We start from the raw sequence: 11,978 nt of genomic DNA, 5'->3' as shown, positions 1-11,978 counted from the left end.
CCAGAAGGGTAAAGAAATCCTTGTCCAAAGTTCCATAGTGCCTTAGTGGTAGAATTAAGGCTAGACTCCAAAACACAAAAGCCACAATCAGGTGGTGTGCTGATAATGTTTCAAAACCAATTCTCTGGGAGGGAAAAGAGGTCTGTAAGACTTATTTTTGAGTTTAATCTGCATTAACATTTTCTCCATCACTTCCTTAGTTTTCTCAGCAAACAATTGCTGATTTATGAGACATCAAGAAACAATTAAACAAAATCAAAAGAGTGAAAAAATAGAAGAAAATGTGAGCCGTCTCATTAGAAAAACACCTGACCTGAAATTAGATCCAGGAGAAATAATTTAAGAATTAGTGGACTACCTGAAAGTCATGATCAAAAAAAGAGCCTAGACATCATCTTTCGAGAAATTATCAAGGAAAATTGCCCTGATATTCTAGAAATAAAGGGTAAAATAGAAATTGAAAGGATCTACCAATCACCTCCTGAAAGAGATCCCAAAATGAAAATTCACAGGAATATTATAGCCAAATTCCAGACCTCCCAGATTGAGGAGAAAATATTACAAGCAATCTAAAAGAAACAATTCAAGTATCATGGAGCCACAGTCAGGATAACACAAGATTTAGCAGCTTCTACATTAAAGGATCAGAGGACTTGGGATATGATATTATGGAGCTCAAAAGAGCTAGGATTATAACCAAGAGTCACCTACCCAGCAAAACTGAGTATAATCCTTCAGGGGAAAAAAATTGATATTCAATGAAATAGAGAATTTTCAAGCATTCCTGATGAAAAGACCAGAGCTGGATAGAAAATTTGACTTTCAAATACAAGAGGCAAAAGAAACAAAAAAAAGGGTAAACAGGAAAGAGAAATCATAAGGGATTTCATAAGGTTAAACTATTTATATTCCTACATGGGAAAATGATATTTATAACTCCTAAAAACTTTGTCATTATTAGGGCAGTTAGAAGGAGTATACATAGACAGAAAACAGAGGTGTCAGTTGAATGTGAAGGTATGATTATCTAAAAAAAAATTAAGGGATAAGAAAGAAGAATGCACTTTGAGAAAGGGAAAGGGAGAGGTAAAATGGGATAAATTATCTGACATAAAAGAGACTTGAAACAGATTTTACAGTGGAGGTAGAAATGGGAGAAGTGGAAAAGGGAGCACATGAACCTTACTCTCATTGGAATTGGCTCAAAGAGGGAACAACACACACTCTCAGTTGGGTGTAGAAATCTATCTCACCATACAGGAAAGTATGAAGGGAAATGGATAAGAGAAGAAGGGCAGAGAGGAAGCTGATGGAAGGGAGGGCAATGTAGGGGAAGTAAAGTCAGGAGCAAAACATTTTTGAGAATGGACAGGGGTAAGGGGAAAGTGGGGGGAGGGAGGGAGAGAGGGAAGGAGAGAGAGAGAGAGAGAGAGAGAGAGAGAGAGAGAGAGAGAGAGAAGGATAAACAGGGGAAAACTATGATAGAGGGAAATATATGGTTGGTAATCATTACTGTGAAAAATTTTTTTACAGTACTTTACTGATAAAGACTTCATTTCTCAAACATACAGAAAACTGAGTCAAATTTATAGAAATATGAGCCATTCTTCAATTGATAAATGCTCAAGGATATGAACAGGCAGTTTTCAAGTAATCAAAGCTTTCTAAAGTCATAAAAATGCTCTAAATCACTATTGATGGGAGAAATACAAATTAAAACAACTCTGAGCTGCTACCGTATACCTGTCAGATTGGCTAATATGACATAAAGGAAAAATGACAAATATTGGAGGGGAAAATTAAAACACTAATGTACTATTGGAGAAGAAGCATACTGATCAACCATTCTGGAGGGCAATTTGGAACTATGCCCAAAGGGCTATAAAATGATACATACCTTTTGACTAAGCAATACAGCTACCAGGTCTGTATCCTAAAAAGATTAAAAAAATAAAACCCAAAGGAAAAGGACCTATGTGTACAAAAATATTTATAGCAGCCTTTTAGTGGTGGCAAAAATTTGGAAACTGAGGGGATATCTATCAATTGGGGGATGTGTGAACAACTTGTTGTATATGATGTTGTATATTGTTCTTTAAAAATTATGAGCATGATGCTCTCAGGAAAAACATGGAAAGACTTACATGAACTGACGCATATTGAAATGAGCAGAACCAGGAGAACACTGTACGCCATAACAGCAATGTGGTATGAGGATCTACTATGAATAATCAGCTATTCTCAGCAATATGATGTGCTAAGACAAATCTGTAGGAATTCTGATAAAAGATGCTGTTCATCTCCAGAGAAAGAACTGGTAGAGCCTGAATGAAGATCAAAGACCTTTTTCTTAGCTTCCTTTATTTTTCGTCTGTGTTTTCTTTCACAGCATGACTTACATGGAAATGTGTTTTGCATGACTACATGTGTAAAACTTATGTTCAATTGCTTGCCTTCTCAATGGGGGGGGATGGTAGAGAGGGAGAGAATTTGGAACTCAAAATATGAAAAAAGAAGAATGCTAAAATTGCTTTTACATGTAACTGAGAAAAATAAAATATTAAATGAGATTTTTTTAGAAAAGAAGAAAACCAAATCCCTGATGTGTAGCATTTGCCGATTTTCCACATGTAAATGCTCATACTAACAATTTAATGATTGGTTTTTGTGAGTCATTTGGCGCTTGCATCAGCAGTCCCCTGTAACCACCCCCTACTTTCTCCACTGTATCATATTTCCTCTCTCTGAGAGGTTTGAGGAAACAATTCTGGGCTTTTTCTATAGTGATCAATCTATGTGATATTCCTGAAGAGTCACAGAATGTCAGAGTTCATTGAGAACTCTAAACTCTAACCCTATCTGTGCCTGAACATGATTCATCTCTAAAATATTCCTGCAAAGTTGTTCCTCTCCCCAACTCATGTACGAATTGCCTAGATAGTATAAGATTACCATTTCTTTGCTTTAAACACCTATTCTTATGGCCCTGATCTCAACTGGAGTGCTATTGTGACCAAGTCAAATTATGTTATCTTTCTAGCTGCAGCGCTCAGCACGCTGTCTTGTATATGGTAGGTGCATAATAAATACTTGCTAATTTGCTTTGTGTTATCTGCTTATTGGCTTGTCCAAATAGAAATAAAGAACTTTTTGGAAGAGAGAAATGCTGATGATATGAGCGAGCAGCCTGGGCATTGCAGCACATCAAATAGTGAAGGCTTTTCTAAAAATCCCTTCGAGAGACCTTGGGAAACAAACAAAGGCATGTCACCAGACAAAAGCATGTCATCAACTGTTAGATTCTGCATGGACCACAAGCCAATAGAAGAGCCCACCTGTCCACAGGTGTTTTATAACTGTATCTTGTCTCTGGAATATTTCTGTTCTGGATCCAGGAAAAGAAAAATCTTGTAATTATAATGTATAACCTTTTATACATCAATACTTGTTTAAAAAAAATAAATAAACCACTTAGAACAGGGATTGACTACCCAGTAGACAAAGATAGAGTACAAGCATTGTGAATCAGTGATTATTCCTCTGCAAACACTATTCATGAGATTCAGAAGACTTAATCCTTCACCATGTCTTTGAAGATGAGGTCAATCCTCAGGAATCTGGGGTATTATTAAAAGCACAGCTTCCACCCCTTTCTTGATGCTATTGAGCAATGGAATACGTTTATAACCACAGCAATGACCATTCCTAACACTTGCTAGAGATTCTTTTTCCACAGCCCCATTTATTATCTCATTTTTGCCCCATAATTGTCAGTGAGATAAACAGAATAGCATGGAGCACTGGACAGAGGGCTGACCTCGGAATCAGGTTCAAATCTGGGCTCTTCTACTTACCGGCTATTTGACATTTGGACCCATTAATGCTGCTGGGTCTCAGTTTCCTCGGCTGTAAAAATGAAAAGGCTGGAATCTCTGATCTTTAGGGTACCTAGCAGCTTTAAATGCTATAAACCTTTTTTTAAAATTTTCCTGGAGTTGGAAAAGAGTAGAGGATCAGTCCTCCAGCCAGGACAAAGGGGATGACTGAAAGCTTATGAGGGACAACTAGATTAAGTATTATTATTATTTTGTTGTTTATTAAGATTATTAAGTATTTTGTTGTTGTTGCTGTGGACTCTTTAGAAGAAAGGAAATATGCATTTTAAGTGCCTACTTTTTGCCAAACAATGTGGTAAGCCCTTTACAAATACAATCTTACTTGATTCTTACAACAACTCTGAGAAGTAGGTGCTATTATTATTCCCATTTTACAGTTGAAGAAACTGAAGCAGATGGAGATTAAGTGACTTACCCAGAATCACCCAGCTAAGTGTGTGAGGCTGGATTTGAACTTGGGTCTTCCTGACTTTATACACTGTACCACCTACCTGCCTTTGGCAGCCTGGTGAAGCTTACAAACACCTTCTCAGAACAATATATGCTGCTTACATTCATAATTGAAAAAATGTTAAATTTCAGTTAGAGGCTAATGAAAATAAAGATGCATTTTTTTCTCATCTTAATTCACAGACCCCCTAAAATCTATCCACAAATCCCTTGGGGATCTGTGGACCCCCCCAAATTAAAAACTCTTGATCTAGCTAGAAAACAAAAGCAGATCCTTGCCCCTGCCTTCCTACATGTGTGAGGGGGGGAAAAAGAGTGATTAGCCTGGACCAGAAAGGACCCAGAAGTTTGATCTGAAAACCAGGTAGGTGACAAGCTCAGTCAGGCAGCCAGCCCTGTTGCTGGCTTAACCACAGATCCATCCACTCCCTGGCTTTGGGCAAATCTTTTAAGCTCTGTATCCTTCAGTTTCCCTAGCAGTGCAGGGAGAGTCAGGATCAAGTCCTCATTAAGGAAGGCTGCAGTGCCAAGCTCGCCCATGTTGCTGGAGTGTGTAAATACTTATCCCAGCAGAGGCACCGACAGGGTTACACTTCGAATGGGCTAGCCCGCTCGAATGCAATCAGTCAGAGGGCAGAAGATAAACCCTCAGGCCTGAGTCCTCCAATGATTTTCAGGACCTAAAGTCTATTCCTGACAGAAGAAAAATCACTCCTGACAAATTACCTGTCTCCTAGACCTATCATTGACATGGAGGTTGCTGGAAAACCATTGTGGAGACCATTAATGTATATGCCCACTGGGCATTCCTTCCTGCCAGGTTTTTACTGTAAATGATGGAGGAAGCCAGCGCTCCCTCACAAAGTGGGTGATGAGGCTAGAAAACTTTCTGCTCCCAAAATAATTTGCCAGAGACAGAGCAATGAGAAGACGAGTCATAGACCAAGGAGGATTTTTTTTTTTGGAGTTGGAGGAAACAAGAGACATCATCTGACTGCAACCTCCTCATTTGACAGATGAGGAAACTGAGGCTCAGAGAGATAAGAAACAGGACCAAAGTCACACAGTGAAATGATTACTGTCTTTAAAAAAAGTTAAATGAGTGGTATAAATATGAATGCCAACCCTTTCCTGCAGCCTGATGAAAGAGTGTGTAACATAGTGCATAGAATTGCAAAGGTTGGAGTCACAATCACCTGGGTTCAAGTTCCAAACACTCATATACTGGCTGTGTGACCCTAGGCAAGTCACTTCAAACCACTCTAGCTTGCTGATCTGGGAAAGGTGAAAGGAGTTTCCACACAGTGAATTCCCTGCCTTGATGAAATCAGAGATCTAGACCAAAATGAGAAGAGAATCCACTCCCCCAGAGGTCTTCTAGAGCTGGCATTCTTCACCTGACCTTGTCCATGAACTTTTGTTTTTTTACAAATACTTTCATGACTATATTTCAATAGAATTGGTATCCTTTGTAGCACCAAGTGTCTTCTTTGATGCATTTAAAAACATTCTTTTGAGAAGGGATCCATAGACTTCACTAGATTGACTGCCCGATAGGACCATGACACAAGAAAGGGGAAGAAGCCACGTTTGGGAAGGCAAGGGCTGAAGAAAGGCATCCTACCCATCTCCTCTCTGTGCCATGATTTCCTCACTGGACACTGCCACCCCAACCCCGGATCACTAGAGGAGAATAGCACACCCAGAATGTCTATCTTTCCCCTATTTCTTTTCCCCAACCCATTTCCCTATATCACCACAAAAAGGTATCAATTACTCTGGCCTCTCGTGGGCCGTTTTGAAGGACAGTAGAGAAAAGTTGTTTGATCCCCAAATATGCAACTTACAGATTAAAGTGCATAAGCCCTCAGGAGGTGAGAAAAATAGGGTGACTTCTAACCTATTTCTAACAGGAAACCAGTGCTATAAATCTGTTTGTCTCTACCTCTTATTCGGGATGTAGCCAAGGAGAACAATCTCTTGAAAAAGTGTTAGAAAGGCAGAGCTAATTTGTCCAGGTCACCTCACTCTTAACATGGATCCCGGTTGTTGACTGGCTCAGCTGTGGCCGTGGAAGCAATTGCTTTGCAGTGTGGTTTCAGGTGAACACTTAGGAAAGGTGTGAATTTATGATCCCCATTTTGCCTCCTTGTGTTTTGTTCTGTCCAAAGGTGACTGCCCTGTTCAAGGCAATGTGGATGAGAATGAAAAGGAAGGGAAGTTTGCTTCCAGAAAATTTGCTGTTCTCTTGCCCTTCCCCCAACTTTTTCCTCTCTCCCTTCGCACCCTTTAACTAACAGTCTCCTGGGGCAAAATAAGTGGGTATGTTATTTGTTTGTGAGATGGATGCATAAGGCCCCCATGAGCTGGAACTTGTAGATGTGGCCCAGCTAGTGCCAACAATCCTTTTCTTGTTTAGGGAAACAAGGAGTTTGCTGTTTGGATTCACATGGAGCCACCTTCTGCTAGAAAACTGGCCTGGCTCATATTTGCCTGCAAATATCAGCCCACCCCACTTTCAACCAAACTTTCCCCACGATGGAGAATTCCCAGGTACAGATCTGCCTGTGCATCTTTGGGCAGGTCTCTTACTTTCTCTGGGCCTCAGTTTCCTTACACGTAAAACAAGAGGGTTGGTGTAAGTAATCTCTAAAATCATTCCTACACTTGAATCTATGATCCTAAGAATTTGCACAGGAAAAATGAAAGATTTAGAGGCAATGTTCTTCATTTGTTTGGCAATAGGGAACTCCTTTGGAAGAAAATAATACAGACAGAGCCCATTCAAAGCTAGATGCTGAGCACTCCCCCAGGGAATGCCTTTGGCCAGCACAACAAAAAGGGGGTTAGAAATAAGGGAAAATCCCAAGACTTTTTTTTATGCTCAGGTAGGTCTCCTAAGGCAAAAGTGTCAAATGTGCACCAGATTGAAATGTAATCGGGAAATATTTAACAGATTAAGTAAGAATCTAATAGAACACAAATAGTGTTAATATGTGGCTAAGTCAAAATGCCACTCTGAGGGATCTTCATGCATTGATGGCCCCAGTTTCTATCTGAGTTTGACAGCACTGCCTTAAACCTTAGGTGCCCATTACCTATGGTTAGCTATGTAGGCCCAAGCCTGAAAATAGCCTTACTTCCTACACAATTGACAGAAAAGTCTGCTGCTGCAGCAGATTAAAAGCAGATTAATCAAAAATGACAAATCCCAGAATGAAGAGCTGTGAGGCTCATGCTTTCAATTTTCTTGGCTAAATGAGTCTCCCTTATTACTTATGCTGAGGACTATCTGAAAAAACTCAAGTGACTCGTTTCAAAGCAAATTGGAAAATGGTCACATTCAGTCCAGAGTATAAAAGGTGCTTCGGTGGCCATTTTGGATTGGGGGACTAGTCCATTATATTGCAACAAATATCATCTCTTGCCTTTAATCTTTGAATGACCAACTGAGCCTTCTGTGATCAGCGTTGTAATAATACATTCGTACTGTGAAATAGGTCAAGGTGATTTTCTAAGTCAATAAAGCTCTTCAGCGCCTAGTTCTTAGGCCCCTCTCAATGCCTACTCACGTCTCCCAAGCCCAGGACTTCCACCAGTATCAAAGGTAATAGGCAGCTAAGCAGATCAAACAAGACCAGAGCTAGCTTAGGTATAATGTATACTTTAGAGAGATGAGGATAACACTCCGATAGGTATTTTCTGGAAAATCTTCCTCATGGGATAATCTCACTTTCTGGTTCTGAAATAAATTCTGAAGTCAAAGGACTCATTTAAAAGTTGAATATCATCTGAAGGCATTGTCCAAGGAAGCAACACCTGGAATCCCAGTGGTGTAAGGCATCCCAGAATTCCTTTTCATTTCCACTCCTCAGCCTTGGAAAACACACTTCCTAAGACGGAGGCAGCATGGTAAAGTGGGAAGAATGCTCCATCCTTGCTTTGCTACGTACTGCTTGTGTGACCTTGGGTAAGTTGCTCAACTTCCCTGGACTCAGTTTCTTCATCTGTCAAATGAGAAGATTAGACTAGACAGCTCCCGAGGCAGGGCTGAGCCAAAGCAAGCTTGAACTGGAGACAGCCAATGGCTATTTTCAGTGTGAGCATTTACACCTCAGAGATCAGCAAACGCAACAAATCAGGGATTGATTTTGTTGATTGCCTGGATTTAAGAAAGTGATGGGGGAAATGTTAACGATGAAGATTAAGTTTAAAAGGGTCCAAAGAGCCCATTGTTAAACATTTAACCTCATTCCCCTTTCCAAAGTCCCTTCTGGCTCATGGTCAGCAGCGAGTTAGAGCAGATGACTTCTGAGGTCCTTTCCAGCTCTAAATCCATGTACGATCCTCTGGAGAAATTGGCCTTGATCCACAAAAGCCCTAAACAATCTAAGTTTTAATTTTGTGGTTGTTTACTTGTGTCTGACTCTTTGTACCCAATTTGGAGTTTTTTGGCAAAGATATTAGAGTGGCTTGCCATTTTCTTCTCCAGCCCGTTTTACAAATGGGGAAACTGAGGTAAACAGGGTGCAGTGACTTGCCCAGGGTCAGACAGCTAGTAAATTTTCTAAGGCTGGATTTGAACTCAGGTCTTCCTGACTCCAGGCCTAGTGCTCTATCCACTCCACCCTCTAGCTGCCTACTTTCAAATTTAGGGTGAAATGTACAGTTGTGTGCCAGAATTAAGTGGCCACCATGGCTGCTCAGTGATTGGAAGGCTAGTGCACAGTTATGTCTTCACCAAGGACTAGTGATTTGGCATTGTTTATGGTGTGATACATAGGATTTCACACACTTCTGTCAACTTTTAAGGGGAGTGTAAGGTACTGGCAAAGGTACTGAGGTGGGGGTATAATATTGATGACATAATAGGCTCATCAAGTGCTTATGTGCCTGGCACGTAGCAGGTATTTGATAAATATTGACTGAGTGATTGATAGGTAAGCTGTCTGAAACCATGCAGTCTTTTCAGGTTCCCAGAGAGAGATAACCAGAATTATGCTTTTAGGCCAGAAGGCACTCTAGTATAATTTGTAGGGACTCCAATTTTTTTAAATTTCGGTAGAATATAATGGCTATGCCTATGCATGTCCCAAGAAGGGCTGGATATGATCTCATTCCTGTTTACATTCTCTTGACAATCAGTGAATTTTTTGGGACAAAGTTTCAAGCATTGACTTAAACTCCTATCTACAGAGCTGCTGCAGCAATGAGCACCAAAAAGTCAACATTCCCTGCTGATGAAATATATTCCTGGGCTAGGGATCACGTGGAGCTACTTAGGCATAGACCAAAACTGTCTCTGGGCAAGTGTGAGGGAACTGAGGGTATTAGGACAGCAAGTGATTAATTGTGGGATTTGAGTGAATCACACTGACTCCATCTTGTGACTCAATTCTGGAGCGAGCTCCGTTCCATTCCTGTCCAATTATGGGTCTAGTCCAAATTCTGTCTTGTGAGAAAATGTTATGCAATTGTGGGAATTGGGAGAAAACCTTATTGTATTGTTTGAACCTAGCCCTGCATGGCTGGGAAACTGGACCACCTCTACCAGCTGCTTAGAGACCCTTAACTAGGACCTAGGCTGTGCCAGCCAGAAACCACAACAGATTCAAAGACTGATGCAAGGAGTTTTCTCACATTTGCACATCTCAGGCAACCCACATGTCTTATCTGAAAACCAGCCTCACACTGATCAACCAGTTATTGTTCCCATGTTTCTTTGACCATTTACAGGTACTTGAGGACAATGGGACACAGAGAATTGCACCTGGTCCCTCTCCGCCTCCCAATTTGGAAAGTCCCCAATCTTTCATTCAATTAGAAATCAGATTACCTAATGTTGTATTGTTCCCTTCGAATTACCTGGTCTTCTTTGATTGTTTTTAATGTATAAAAGTCTATCTCTCCCTACATTTGGGGAGAGGTCTGAGGAAGCTGAGGAAGTCTGGTCATGGTTTGTTGGGTCATTATCATGTACTGCTTAATAAATCAATATGCTCAGAAGATCAAACCTTTATTTCCCCAGTAATTTCATCATTCACCCACCACAAGCGGTGGGGCCTCCTAGGCCAAGACTGGACAAGAATTCAACCTGGAGGCAGAGGGCAATGGAGAAGTGCTTGGAGCAGCAAGCTGAGGAGCTAGGAGGCAAAGAATCAGGATGGGGGCGGGGGAAGAGGAGGAGCCCAGACCTTGCTATTGTGTGTGATCTCACGGAATATCTGAGTGAGGGGGTGTAGTTCTACGGTAACCCTAAACTCTTTCTCCACTTGTAGGGCCCCAAGCCTAAGATGTAGATACAAGTCTAGAATAGATCCCTGATAAGATGAAGACTCCTCAGAGAGGAGAGTTGCTTGACTCCTTAGTAGTTCTTCAGCTTTAAAAGGAGGGAGCCCAGGGTAGTTTGACAATTTAGGGGGATTGAAAAGGCAGAATGTCCTCAGAGCAGGGGATTTTGCATGACTTTCTAGAAATCCAGAGTCTTTTCCTCCTCTGTGAATGTTGGAAGGTGGGGGGACTACTTATGAACCCAAGTATAAGTCCTTTGCATTTTTTGTCGGGTTAAATAAAATCTGCCCTATGTTAAATATTTTGTTAGCTTGAGTGCTTGCATGGGAGTTGGAGGCCTTTATCATAAGCCAAGTTCTCATGTTCCAAGAGGAAACCCTGGGCAAGGCACAAGCCAAATACACCAACACAGAAGTTTTAGAGCAAAATTACTAATACTGAACCTTAACCTTGTGAGCACACAGGATTATATTTATGGATTTCTTTAACATTTACAAAGTCCTTTACATATATTATCCTATTTGAGAATTACTACAGTATAGTTGAAAGAGTACTGGGCATGGAGTCAAGAAGAGATTAGGGAATAATGGAAGAAAGTTGTGAAGACTGCCTCTTTAGGCTTAATGTAAAGGGGGAGAAAACCTTCCTAAAAATGAGAGCTGTCCCAAAGTGGACTGGGCTGTCTCCAGGTAGCATGTAGCAGGATTCTCTTCACTAGGGGGATGAGAGGGGGCTCATCAAGCCAAGGCTAGCGGTCACGTGTAATGTATATTGTAGTGGGAATCCTTTGGGCAGTGGGGGAGGCCTTGGATTGGACTAGATGCTTTCTAAGATCTTTTCAATTGCTGACATGCTGTGGTTCTCCAAATCCTGCCTTTGATACTTATAAGCTACAAGAGCTATTATCAGCTCTCTGAGGTTCAGATGCCTTTATAAAATATGGGTCATAGTGCCTGTACTACTTGCCTTATAGGGTCACTGTGAGAATTAAATGAGATAGCATATGTCAAACACCTTGGGGATCTTCAAGCACTATGCAAAAATTTTGTTATTATTATATTATAACTTAATAATTATTCTATTTTATAGTAACTTATAATAATCATTTTAAAATTATATTATAATTCAATATAATTAATATTATATTATTAATGCTCCTTAGAACATAAGCTATATTTTTATCATTTTGCTTTACTTTTTAACTTCTGTCAGGGCACATCTATTGTGTAATAATAACAGTACATTTATTATTAAGAATAGCATACTTGTTAATATAACCATCATTAAAAATACATACATTAATAACATACTTATTATTAATAATATCATCATCAACAATAA

Source organism: Phascolarctos cinereus, unplaced genomic scaffold, assembly GCF_003287225.1.
Source record: "Phascolarctos cinereus isolate Bilbo 61053 unplaced genomic scaffold, phaCin_HiC Scaffold_7;HRSCAF=346, whole genome shotgun sequence".
Lineage (NCBI taxonomy): Eukaryota > Metazoa > Chordata > Mammalia > Diprotodontia > Phascolarctidae > Phascolarctos > Phascolarctos cinereus.
This window is presented reverse-complemented; position numbering follows the sequence as displayed.